The sequence below is a fragment of the Parus major genome, chromosome 5 (genome assembly GCF_001522545.3).
Source record: "Parus major isolate Abel chromosome 5, Parus_major1.1, whole genome shotgun sequence".
Classification (NCBI taxonomy): domain Eukaryota; kingdom Metazoa; phylum Chordata; class Aves; order Passeriformes; family Paridae; genus Parus; species Parus major.
This window is the reverse complement of record NC_031774.1, coordinates 1,413,822-1,426,507: the sequence shown is the minus strand read 5'-3', so window position 1 is coordinate 1,426,507 and position 12,686 is coordinate 1,413,822. Positions and strand designations below refer to the sequence as shown.

Genomic DNA, 12,686 nt, shown 5'->3' with positions numbered 1-12,686 from the left:
TTCTCTTTCTTTTGCGCCTATAATGAATATTAATTTTACTCTTCCTGCATATGATGGAGAAATCAAAGAGGCACGTTTCCCCATTCAGGACTAGCCACGGTATAATTTATTAAGTAGCTTTTAGTAATCTTAAATCCATAAAAATAAACATCAAACAAGTACTTTCTCGCAGCGTGAAGACTTTAACTGGTAAATATTTACTGCTCTTTGGAGAGCTACCTGATTAGCAGCAGAGCAAGCTACACTGTACTTCAATGGAGACGTGGTGATATCTCCTTCAGCTGAACTGAACGTGAAGTCATCCCTTTAATACACCGAACACGTCTGCATAGACACACACCGAACGGGAAACCCACCACTCCGGACACAATTTCCTCCCATATTTCATGCACAAATCATAAACGCGGGGCCTACAGGGTGAAAGAAGCCATCCGAAAAGGCACCAGCAAACTTCCAGCACTCAGCTCTGCCCGCACGGACCTCAGAAATGACACTGAGTGGGTTTAAAAGAAAAGAAAAAGGGGGGTGGCGTGGGGGGAGAAAAAAAAAAAGGGGGGGAAAAATAAAAAGCCGCGAAACAAAACAAACCCAAACACAGCCGAAAGAGGTTTACAATAGAGGGCGAGGGTAACCGAGGTCTTCAGCAAGGTAAGAGGAGGCGTGGGGCAAGGAGCTGCGTGTCTGTAACTCGCCACCCTCGGCAGCCCCGGCCAGGCCCGCAGCACGAAGGAGAAATCGCCCTCTCCTCCTGCCGAGCCCCGCAGCACCCCCGGGACTCCCTCCGAGAGCTGCCACGCAATTTGCCGTGTCCGAATAGGCCGGGCCTAATCTGCAACTCGGTTTTTAATCTCGAAATCTTCGTATAATCTCATGGCAGAGAGTATTTCTCCCCCCCTCTCTCGGTGAAATCGTAATTAGACATATTAAGGGCAAAGTTTTGCCTTCCTGGGGCAAACGCGAAAAAGATAAAAACGAATCGCTTTTGCAATGAGTTGTTGGTGAAGGTCAGCAGCTATAAACATTTATTGTCAAGGGCCACTTTTATTATTTTATGCCCCTAAAATGGAGAAGATGCAGTCACTTTTCTTCTCTAGAACGTTGTTGTCGTTTTCCAAAACAGCCTCTGCCTGGTACATTGAATCATTCGAAAAAGTTTGTTTTTAAACTTTCCAGAAATTATTCCTGCTCTGCGCTCCCATGTAACCCCTCCGTGCAAAGCCTTACAAGGTTAAATTCAAACACAGAATTTTTTTTTGTAATTGCACTTGCGAGGGAAAAAAAGAATCAAGTTTATTGTTGCGCTTCGCTGGAGTAAATATTTTTTTTTCCTTGTATGGCGAAGAGTTTACAACTTCTTAAAAATTAAAAAAAAATAATAATAAAAAAAGCTTTGCTGTAGTGCAGAGGCGCATCAAAGAGGCTCTTGTAGAAATAAGAGATGTTAAGGGATTTAAAATAATAAAAAAAAAATAATAATATATATAGAGAGAGAGAGAGCATATCGATTTAAAAAAGGAGTGAAAAAAAAAATTCCCCAAAGCGGGAGCACGGCGATCCCCGGTGCCGAGCAGGGACGGGGCGGTGCGGGGCTCCCGGCCGGGCCCCGCCGTGCTCGGTGCGGGCAGCTCCGCGCCCCCGGCGCTTCTCCCGCGCCGGAGCTGGGAAAGTTGCCGGCACTAGGGACAAGTTGGGAAGATCCCCGGGTGGCTGATTAAAGCTGACAGCCCTTCAGCTCCGCTCAGCTCCCCGCCTGTACCGCGCCTGGGAGCTGACTTGGCCTAGGATATGGGTTATTTTTATTTATTTTTTTTTTTTTCTCCCCCCACGCCGCTCTCCCGGCCGCTCGCCCTCTGTTTTTCTCTACCATCAGGAGTGAGCCTTCCTTAACCCAGACGGCAGAACACAAAGCAGAAGTCGGGGACGGGGCCGCCCCGGGGGCAACGAGGCGCCGCTTCCCTCCCTGTCTCCCTCCCACTCGGTGTGGCGTGGGGCCGGAGCCCAGCTCGGCTCCCGGAGCCCCTACGAGCCGGGGACCGGCGGCACCGGCACCGCAGACACCGGCACTTGTGCTCTCCCTGACCAGCAAACGCTGCGTGGGAATTACTGCTGCTGGTGTTGGCATTGGTTTCCGAGTCAGATGCTTTAGCTTTTCCAGAGGACACGGGCTTATGTGAAAGGCAGAAAGTTTGTGAGCTCCTGGGCTGGAAAGTTCCCTGGGAAGCTCTCCGGAATGCAAATGGGAATATGAGAGAGAGAGAGAGCGAGAGCGAGAGAGAGAGAGGGAGAGAGGAGCGGTGAGAGAGAAAGCCCTGCCTAAATATTAAAATGCGACGAAGGAGAAGTTGGGAGAATAAATGAACAGACTCACCTTTATGAGGCATCCTGTCTTGTTGTCAAAGCTCCTGTCAATAGTTTAAGAGCGCACTGATTTGAAATGATGGTGCTTTAAAAAGAGTTGCCAGCAAAATAGTTTTTCTCCACTGAAGCTGCTGGTTGTGTGATCTTGAATTCCTGGGAAGGAGACAGAGATTGACAATAAAATGGGCTGTCAGTGACTGGAGAGCGAGAGATAAAAGAGTGTGTGAGTGAAGTGGGGAGAGAGAGGCAGAGCACACCTATGCTGATTGGTGATGGTTCAAGTGTATTAATGTGTGTGTGCCTTGGTCTCTGCCTCGCCTCCACTGCTCTTCACTGGCCCATTAGTGAAGCCTGACCTCTGTCATCATCTTCCAGCAAAACACTTCCTCCCTGCGCCCGGACCCGAGCGGGAAATGCGGCGGAGCCGGGGCCGGCGGTTCAAACCCACTAATCACTCGGCACCGTGCAAACGCCGCCCGCTCCCAGCCGAATATCGCCGTATGCAAAGCGCCGGCAGCGCCTCCCCGCCGCCCATTGGCCGCCTCCGCCCGCCCCGGCCCAATTGGCCCAGGCGTTTGAATATGAATGCGCAGGGCCCGGAGCCGCCGCCGCCGCCGCCGCCCGCAGCCCGCGCCGGTCCCGCTCCGCTCCGCCGGCCCCGCTCCGCTCCGCCAGCCCCGCTCCGCTCCGCCGGCCCCGGGGACAGCCGCGTCCTCAGGTCGGGCTGGGGGAGGGGGCCGCGGTGGTGATGGCGGAGGAGGCGGAGAGGGATGGATGGATGGATGGATAGATGGGGGGGATGGGGGTGTGTGTGTGGGGGGGTGAGATCAATTTGCATTTAAACAGTTCGCTCCGGTCCGACAATGGAGATAAGGGGAAAATAACATTCAAATGGTAAAGACATAAATATTTGGGAGACAGGCGCTTTGTCAGCGGTGAATCGGCCGGAGCTCCCCGAGGCCGCAGCCCCCCCGTCCCCGCTCCCGGCGCTGGGAGCGGGAGGCTCTGCCCGGCCGGGAAAGAGCAGAGCAAATACACCATTTACTTTGTGTATTGAGGGCTCTTGTGAAAGGCCCTGAAGAGTCCTTTACCAAACACTCACCAACTTCTCCCACGTGCCATTTGTTGACTAAGGGCTGCCGGACTGATTTTTTTTTTTTAAAAAAAAAAAAAAAGATCCCACGGAGGAGTTGGAGAAGGGCAGAGCCGGGCGCTGGGCAGTGCTGCCGCTTTGTGCCCGTCCCAAGAGACTCCCCCCTCCTTCCCTCTCCTTTTGCAAGGGACCCCCTTCACTGGCTGCCAGAAACTCAAGGGGGAAAGTAAGTAAATGACTTTGCTGCTCTGACCACACACCACAAGTACATTTGTTGAATGCCGGACTATTAAGACACACCTCAGTAAACTCTAAAGCAACCCCTCAGCGCATGCATTTAAGGTTACACTGGGAGCACCAGTCCGAGCTCAGGGTGTCCCAATCGGTTATGGCGAGTGGTCCGGGGGGAGGGGGAAGGGGAGGGGGTCTGCACCGGGAAAAACAATTAAAAAAAAAAAAAAAAAGGCTTGGGGAAAAGAAAGGGAAGAAGGAGAAGAGACAGGAAAAAGAAATTCCAAGAGCCACCGCGGAAAGTGGAGAGTATGAACGCGCAAAGCATAAAATGAAGTCGTAGCCGCATACACTTGACTTCTCTTGACATGTGAAAAGTGCTAAAAGTCAAAGCTCATCAATAAAGTATCTTGAAATTGAATAAGAGCCCTGACAACCATTGCATTCTTAAATAAAGTACAATGAGGAGACAAACGACTCTGCCAAGGAGTTTGCATGTGAGTGAAAGGGCGCCTCAATGGGAGCGGGATAATGGGCTGCTCGGCCGTCATGCACTGTCATCCCCTGTCCCGCCGAGAAGCTGCCACCGCTCCCTAATAGCACAAAATGGGCTCTTAAGAGACTGCAGCCTGTCCCTCCGCCGCTCCCTTCCCTTCCCTTCCCCCGACGCCGGGGTGCAGCGGTGACCACCCCGCTCCGGGCCCGCTGGGGAGGCCCGGGAGGCAGAGGCTGGGATGGGCAGCCTCCCCCCAGCCCTTTCTCCAAGCCGGGAACGGCCCAAGCAAAGCCCTTTCCTTCGGAGGATGCGGAGAAGGGAGAGCGGCCGCGCTTCTGCCCCGGGATGCAGCCGAGCCCACCTGCAGCAGCGAGGGGCTCCGCCGCCTTGGGCAGGCCTAGGTCAGCCTGCCAGTCTTGTTTTGCTTCGAGTTTTGTCCCGAGTCACGCGTTTTTTATAGAAATGGAGCCGAATATCGCGGTGGACGCACGGGAGCGTTTGGGTGTGATGGGATCCCCCCCTGAAGGTAAGGCCAGCCCGGCCTTGGGGCTGCGGGACACCCCGAGGGGGGCTCTGCCAACACCAGGGGCTCGGGCTCGGACCTCCCTCACCCGGCTGCCCCCTGCTCCCCTCGCTCAGCTCCTCTCCTCTCCCCCAAAACTTTCCAAAGTACCACCTGCCACCGAGTTAACCTGCCCGCGGCCACACATCCTTCCCGGGGCGCCGAGGAAAAATTTCACAGCGGCGAAAGAGAAGAGAAACGAAGTCCAAAACGAAGTACGAACCTGTGTGCCGTGTTCCTGCCCTCCGGGCCGGGTGAGTCCCGGCGAGCCGTCCCTCGGAGGAGCCGCTCCTCCCTCAGTTGCCGCTGGCCGAGGCCGGGAGTCCCGCCGCACGCATCCTGCGGGCGACAGAAAGAGGCTGCGATTTGTAAACTCGCACCAATCTCGGAGGATCCAAAGGGATTTTAAAAGCTGGGATCTAGTCCTTTTTCTGGAGTGAAGTCAGTCGTGTCCGAGGCTTTTGATTTTTTTTTTATCCTTTTTGTTGTTGTTGTTGTGGGTTTTTTTTCCCTGTTGCACTCTCTCTCTAGCAAAGAAGCGAACACTTTTTTGGTTTTTTTTTGCTCTTGTCCACAGGGCGTTAAAGGGGGAAAAGAGAAAAACCACTTTGTCCGAAATTGCAGGCAAATATCATTTTTACAAGCTCTCAATTAGCCATCCCTTGGATTAGCACCTTCTTACGCCTCCTCGCCAGAATAAAGCAGCCGTAATCTTGTTGCTATTTTCCCCTCGGGCGCCGCGAGCTTTGTGTTCCCTCCCCTCAAAAAAAAAAAAAAAAACCAAAAAAACTTTTAACGCCCCCACCCAGCCAAAAAAAAATTAAATAAATAAAAAAATATTTAAAAAAATAAAAAAATCCCTCCCTGTGCAGGGAGGGGAGGGCAGGGGTGAGCCGGTGACGTCACGGCGGGGTGCGGGGGTGCGCCGCCGGAGCGGGAGCCTCCAGCCAAAGTTGGGATGAAGAAAGAGCAGCGGGCCGGGCCGGGTCGAGCCGGGCCGGGGGTCGGGGCTGTCCCATCGAGGAGCCCCGTGGGTCCTGCGAGGCTCCGCGCCGCCATTTTACCTCCGCCCGCCGCGGAGAGACCGTGCGGGACCGGCCCCGCTCCGGCCCCGCTCCCCCGGGAGCGCCCGGGCCCGGCGGCCGCGCCCCGCCCGCGGCTCCCGCCGAGCCCGGAGACCTCCCGAGGAAACGCTGTGCTTCTGTTTTTTTCCTTTTTCCACCTAGCAGCTTGCCACCCGCCGCTCTCCCCACCCTGCCCGGCCGGCCTGGTTTTCCTTTTCCTTTCTTTAAAAAAAAAATCATTCTTCCTTTTATTTATTTTATTCTTTCTTTTTCTAGGGTTTTTTTGTTGTTGTTGTTTTTTTTTAAAGTGAATTTTCCACTTTTAAAAAGACTCTGCTCGCCTTTATAACAGGGGGAGAGGAGCAGCAGTGCCGTGAGGTGCTCGGCGTTCCCCTCGCCCCAAAGCCCTGCCCTCCTGCAGGCTCAGACCGCCCCCCTTTTCCCTTTGCCGGGCCGAGAGCTGCGCCGTGGGACCCCGCGGCCGTGGGACCCCCCGGCCCTGCCTCTCGGCATGGATTTAGGCACTCTTTGAAGATTTCTACTTTAAAATCCGCACGGGATTAATGTAACTAGCATTTTTCTGCATCTGGCTCGTTTTGTTTTTTTTCCCCTCCCTCCACTTTTTTTTTCCCCCCCCTCTTAACTATTCCAAACAAAAAGAAAAAAAATGGGCGTAATATAAAAATAGTTTAAAAAACCAAAGGTAAGTAACTATTATACATGGCAAGACGCGCCTTTTTGTTTGTTTTTCCTAATTAAAAATAATTTTCACTTTTTAAATATGATCTCTTGCCTGGGTATTGATTTGTATTAAACAGCAGCCTTTGCTTCCCTTTCGTATTTTGTTAGGTGTCGAAAGCAGAAAATGCTGAGTTAGAAACTCCAGTATCGTCTCGTTGTATTAATATCTGTGCTGCAAACTACCTTTTTTAATACCCAGAAAAATGCTTAAAGTCCTCTTGTCCAGTTCGGTCTAAAACTGAAGAGATACACAAATCCTGACGTCTTAGACTACAATGCTTTTGCCTTCAGGACACTTAATGCCTATTTGTATATGTAGAGACAGTGTTTGAAACCTATAATGCGCAGGACACTGAGTTAAGTGGAGCTTTTCTAGTTTATAAACAATCTGCAAAAAGTTTGGAATCGATTTAACCTCTTTTATGTTGGCCTTTTGCATGAGGCACAGCTCCTCATGGCAGGTTAAAAAAAGGCTTTCTGGACCTTGCCGAAGTCGCTCTGGAACTGGAAGACGAACATACATCTTTCCGTACGGGAAAGCCTTTGATTTATAAATATGGGAAAAAGTGTCGTGCAACCAGACCCGCTCGAAAAGCCTTCAGAAAAGAACGGGGGGGGTGAAAGCTTAGCGCATCCTGACGGGCTTTTTAAATGCTATTGATTGGGACAAGCTGTTCAAAACCCCAGTAACAGTTAATCTGCCTGTTAATCAAGCCACTAAGGAGCTCAATGCGAGTTTTATTAGCAACTGGAGAACCCAGGCAGCAGAAAGGATCAAAAGCCTACACCCTTGATATTTGTAAAACCAGCCTTTCCCAAAAATATATTTTCAATTACACAGTAATTCGGAGCTTATCAGGGCTCGTTCTCAGCCCCACGCAGATGGTTCGGCAGGCGCTGCCAAAGCCACGGAAGCAAAGGAAGCAGCATCGCGCTGGCCCCGCCGAGGTGCGGGGGTTAAAAATAACGCCTTAAGGAGGGGTCCCGATCTCGCCTCTCTCCCATCTCGGACCCTCCTGGCCTCCCGAACTAGCAGCAAAAACCTCCACTTGGCAAACCACCACAGAGAAACTCGTATTCACGTCAACTCTCTTATTAGGGTCGAGGGTTCTTTTCCTTTTAGCCGGCGAATTTGATTTATCGCGGCAAGTTTGCAGGGCGTATTTCCCTCTGCCCATCCTTTTGGTAGAACCTCTCATTTAATTGCTAAAAAAAATTTTAGAAGTTTAAATAGCGAGATTCGTAATTTGAAGAGCCTAGAAGTTGGTTTTCAATTAATTTAATGACGAGAAATATTATCGTATCGGCTAAAATCAACATTTGATCTTGTCATTTTTTTAAAATGCAATCCGATTCCTTTATATGTCAGCGAGATATGCATATAAAAGACTATCTGGTCAGAGGTAATTATGTCACAGCTTTTTCTCGGCATGACAGCTGGATAAACACCATCTCCAATAAACATCTCTAATTAGGGAGGAGGATCTGAGATAGATGGTGTTTGATTTATTACTGAAGGAGAATGTCCATTTACCGGTATATTATAGTGGAGCATCACAGGGAGCGTTCCTGCTAACGCACCGTAAGGAGTATTTGGAGATGCTCGAAGACAGGTAAGCGCTGTTTTAGGTTCTACTCTGTTATTTTGTTTAGCGTTATTTCGGGGGAAGAACGGCCTTCCTCGGGTACCTCTCTTTGCCACCGCCGCCCTGATTTAGCAGAGGCACGCAGGGCCGGGAAGGCAAGCCCTGAGCTCGGGCACCGAGAGGTTCTCGCCTCTCGGCTACCGGACCTTTCCAACCCCAGCAGGGCAACCGAGCCTCCTCGGCGAGCGGAGTGCCGCCGGCGTTTCACGACAGGGACGCGGCCCCCGACGGCAGCTCGCCCCCCGCAGCCCCATCCCGGCTCTGCGCTGCCCTCCGGGGGCGGCCCGGACCCTCCAGAGCCTCTCCCGTCCCGTCCATTCGGCCCGAGGTAACCCGCGGCTGCCCCCGGCACCTGAGACGGGTCACGGCGAGGGAGCGGGGCCCGGGTCACGGGGCGGGGGGAAGGGGAGGGGGGAAGTTTGGGAAGCGCCTCCGCCGCCCCCTCCGCCCCGGGGCGCCCCCTCCGACGGGCGGGCAGCGACCGGAGCCGCTCCCTCCCACCCCCACCTGTTGTGCGGGGCTCCGGCCCGCTGCCCTCGCCTTCCCCCCGCGGGGTGGGGGTGCCGGGCTCGGGGTGCCCGACCCCTCCCGTCGGGCCGGCGGCGCAGGGGGCGTGCGGAGACCTTACCTGTCAGCGGGAGCGGAGGCTCCGGGCGCGGCGGTCCCGCGGCCGGGAGGAGGCACCTGAAGGCTCCGGTGGCCAATTTGCACGCCTGAAGCTGCCACCCGGTTGAAATGTCACTGACAGCAAAAGAGGGGTGCTGCCTTTGCACTAACTTTCCCTTAATATCCACGCCAGCGCCTCCCCCATTGGCTGGGCCGCCCCGGTGACGTCACGGCGGACAGTAGTTAGCTAATGAGACATTTTAGGCGACACGAGCGCGAAGGGCGCGAGCCCGGACCCCGCCCGGCCCCGCCTCACCCCGGGCTCGGCCCCGGGACGGGACTCCCTTGAACCGGGCCACCCTCGGGCTCGCTGCCCCCTCCCGCTGCCTCCCTCCCTGCCTGCCCGACGGCTCGCCCCAGCCCAGCCCTGCCTGCAGCCGGGCCTATCCCAGGCCGAGCTTTAGGCTGAGGTTTAGGCTTTCTCCCCTCCGAAACGCGCTCCCCGTGAGGGACGCTCTGGCACGGGGGGGAAAGGAAGCCCCCCAAAAGCTGACGCAGCCCTGTGGCTCCTCGAAAACCCTGTGGCCCTCAAGCCCTCGGCTCTGCTGAGTCCAGTCCTGGCCCCGGCCAGACGTGAGGACAGCGCTCTCTCCGCGGCACCGATGCGGGCCCGGCCGGGCTCCCCGTGCGCACCCTCTCCCATTAGAGCGGCAGGGAGAGGCCCTTATTTGCACACACTTGTCAGGGTAAATAATTCATCAGCAAAGAGGCCACCCCGCCGCCGATAGTTTTATTGAACTGCACTTAAATGTTTCATGAAGCCGCCGGCCGGCTGGGATGAGGCGGGGGATGCGGGATCCATTAGGATGGCGGGGGTGCGGGGAGAGCTGGGTGCGGGGTGCTGCCCCGGCCCCGCTCCGCTTCTGAGGGCCAGGGACCCAGCCGGGCCAGGGATCCTGCTGGGATCCGGGTGACCCCGTCCCTTAGCGAGTCCCTGGCGCTGGCAGGTAGCGACGGCCCCGGGGGCGCTGCCAGGAAGGGGTTTCGCGGCGCGTTTGGAGACGCTGCCATTAAGGGGCTTGCGGCTCCCTGCAACCCGGCAGGGTCCTCCAGGGAAGCGTTGGAAACACCACGGCTCCCGCCTGCTTATCTGGCTGTCAATAAAAGGAGATGGCTCCTAAAGCAGGGCCAGGTGCTGCCTCCCCTGCTCTCCAGCGCGCCGCTCTCCAGAAACTGCTCAGGCGTGAAGCCAAGTCTGCTTGGCCAGGCCTCGGCGGAGGCAGGCAAACAGCCCCTCGCCAGCGCCAGAGCGCTCTGTTTGCCTTTTTATCTCCTAAAAAAAAAATAAAAATAAATAAATATATATAGGAAGAGATAGAAAGAGGGAAGCGAGGCAGGAAGGTGGGGGAGCTTTGGGAACAGAGTCCGTATTTGGCCGAGAGGTCGCCTAAAAAGAAAAAAAAGAATTAAAATAATAATAATAAAGGAGGGGTGGGGGGGAAAAAAAACCCTGCAAAGGCTGTGCTGGGAGGCAGGCGGGACCCCGGGGGCGGCCTCCTCTCCCTGCCGGGCGGGGGGGCCCGGACAGGCCCGGTGTCACCCCGGGCTGGGCGGGGGTGTCCGAGGGCAGCGGCCGCCCCCCGCCCCCGCCGCGCCGGGGAGGCTCGGGCAGGGAGCGGTGCCGGCCGAACGGGGCGAACAAATGTCTCCCCCCACGCCTGTTTGTGTCCCCGCTAATTTTGGCTCCTGCGGCGGTCGGGTCCGCGACCTTTGGTGAGGCGCGGAGGAGGGAGGCGGCTCCGCGGGGCTGCGCGGAGCGGAGCCCCCCGGGCGCGGAGGGAAGCGGGGTCGGTGCGGGCGTAGCCGCGCCGGGCAGGGGATGGGAGCAGGGGCACGGCAACGTGTTACAAATTTATAAGCGTTATACATATTTGATTTACACTACGTACCGAAGTTGTGGGCTTTTTTTATTTTTTTTTCCTTTCTTTTCTTTTTTTTTTTTTTTTTCCCGAGGATGCCCCAAACCCCCGTGTTCACATAGATTGAGCAATTCTCAACACACACTGTAATAATGAGCTTTAATTCTCTATCCAAGCAGAACTTGAGCAATAATAATAAGCACATCAGAACAATTTGTTTACTGTGGCATTGCACAGGCTGCAGGGTCCAAGACTAGCTACAATAAACGGTAAAAACCAAGGGAAAAGCCCTAGAACAGGAAAAATATTGCGATAGAAACGTGGTTTTGGCTTTCAAGGAAAGAGGCACTTGACTAGCATTGTAGCTGCGATATTTTGCCCTTGTCCAAGGTATGTGGTTTTAAATACTTTCTTTTTATTTCCCCCACACGTCTCTTTGCTTGTCTAACATTTCTCTTTTGCCCCCAGGATTGCGTTTAAACCTTGGTGCAGAAATGTAATTTTGCTCTTGTTTTGTATTGTTGGTTGGTTGTTTGGGTTTTGTTTTTTTTTTTTATATCCTCTCGTCCTGTCGGCTCAGCCCTCTCGCAGTTTGATAGAAACTGAATAGCTCCATCTCTTCGAATAAAAAATACCTGAGTTATTATTGAAATGGCTTTTTGTGCGCTGCCATGTAAAGTTGGGAGAGCTTTCCGGCTGTTGTGTGGCTGGCAGCCTGCGAGGCTCTCCTGCCACCTGGTAAACGATTGCACCTACCCTTCTTCGGAGCACTCGCCCAGAGCGGGCTGAGCTGACACGGGCACCCCGGTCTGTGAACCCTGGCGAGCTGGAAACTTGTTGGAACAAGCGGGATTAGTGTGCGGGAGCGTGTGTTTGGGGGCTCTAATTTAAGATGCTGCAAGAAACTTCTGTGAACTGAAGCGTCCTAAAGACAGAAATTTAGCAGAAAGATAACATTTCCCCTCGCGAAGAATCCCACTGTAGCCGACAGTATAATAAGACTATAATTTTCAATGCCGTAACCTTGTTTCTCATCCGAAAAAAAAAAAATCAAGATTAAAAAAAATGCTTCTTGCTTTAAAAAAAGAAACGTATAGCTATAAATCATTTCTTTATACCTTAACTTTGTAGCTGGGTTTTCTCCCCTCTCCCTCTCTCTCTCTCTCTCTCTCTTTTTTTTCCCCCCCCGAAGACTCCTAATGCTATTAATTTGTCGAAAACTTTATTCTGGGCTGTCTTGAATTATTTCCCTTCTCTATCCTTTAAAACATTTTCATAATAAGCGTGACTCCGGACAATGTTTGATTTGTTTTTCTCCCCTCATCCCGGTTTAGACTGAGACATTAGCTGAATTCCCTGGGGGTGATTGGATGCAATTCGCTGAAAGTCGACAGGCACGTCCTGGATGTTAGAAATTCACTTTTCCTCAACGTGACAAGGCTGAGTTCGATCTACAATTGTATTTGAAAGGGCAATGAGCGGAAAGATCTCCCATCATTAAAACCTCCCTCTTCTTTAGCAAAATAACAAGATACTTCATTTGCACACAAACACTCAGGGAAAAAAAGAATCCCCAAACCCCAACCGACCCGCCATAACTCTTTGATAAAATGCAATCTCTGCATAATTTGGGTGGGGGGGACGACATATCAAAAGGTATCGGAGGACCCCCAAAGCGCCCATGTGATCAAGTTGACTTTTTACTTTAAATCTTGAATAAGATGTGAGTTGTAACAAGGGGATTTGCACTTACTCCATGACCCTTGTAATTGGATTAAATATGGACTGAGACGTACAAAAACATACCAAGATTGACACCTGCCAACTGGACTTCCTTATGATTGATTGTGATGCTTCGTGCTGGCAACAATAATGAAATAAATTGTATGGATAAAACAGCACATTTGTCATTTCCGTGCCATAAGAGAGGAAGGCAGCGTGTTAGGCAAGCTGTTATCTGACAGGCACGA

The 12,686-nt window shown here is 53.1% G+C and overlaps 1 protein-coding gene across 7 annotated transcripts in view; it reads right to left on the bottom strand.

Annotated features, from left to right (window-relative positions):
- PAX6 (paired box 6) overlaps positions 1-8,904 on the bottom strand; it is a 25,502-nt gene extending 16,598 nt beyond the window's left edge. For 2 of the 7 annotated variants that reach the window (XM_015632364.2, XM_015632367.2), the window contains exons 1-3: positions 8,820-8,904; positions 4,964-5,079; positions 2,369-2,511 (exon numbers count right to left, since the gene is read on the bottom strand). The gene's annotated coding sequence lies outside the window, so the exon portion shown is untranslated. Of the gene's footprint in view, positions 1-2,368; positions 2,512-2,615; positions 2,806-4,963; positions 5,080-8,819 lie in introns of those variants that run through there. The other 5 variants (XM_033515357.1, XM_015632366.2, XM_015632362.2 and 2 more) reach the window with 3 other exon arrangements.
- Between the last annotated feature and the right edge of the window lie 3,782 nt (positions 8,905-12,686).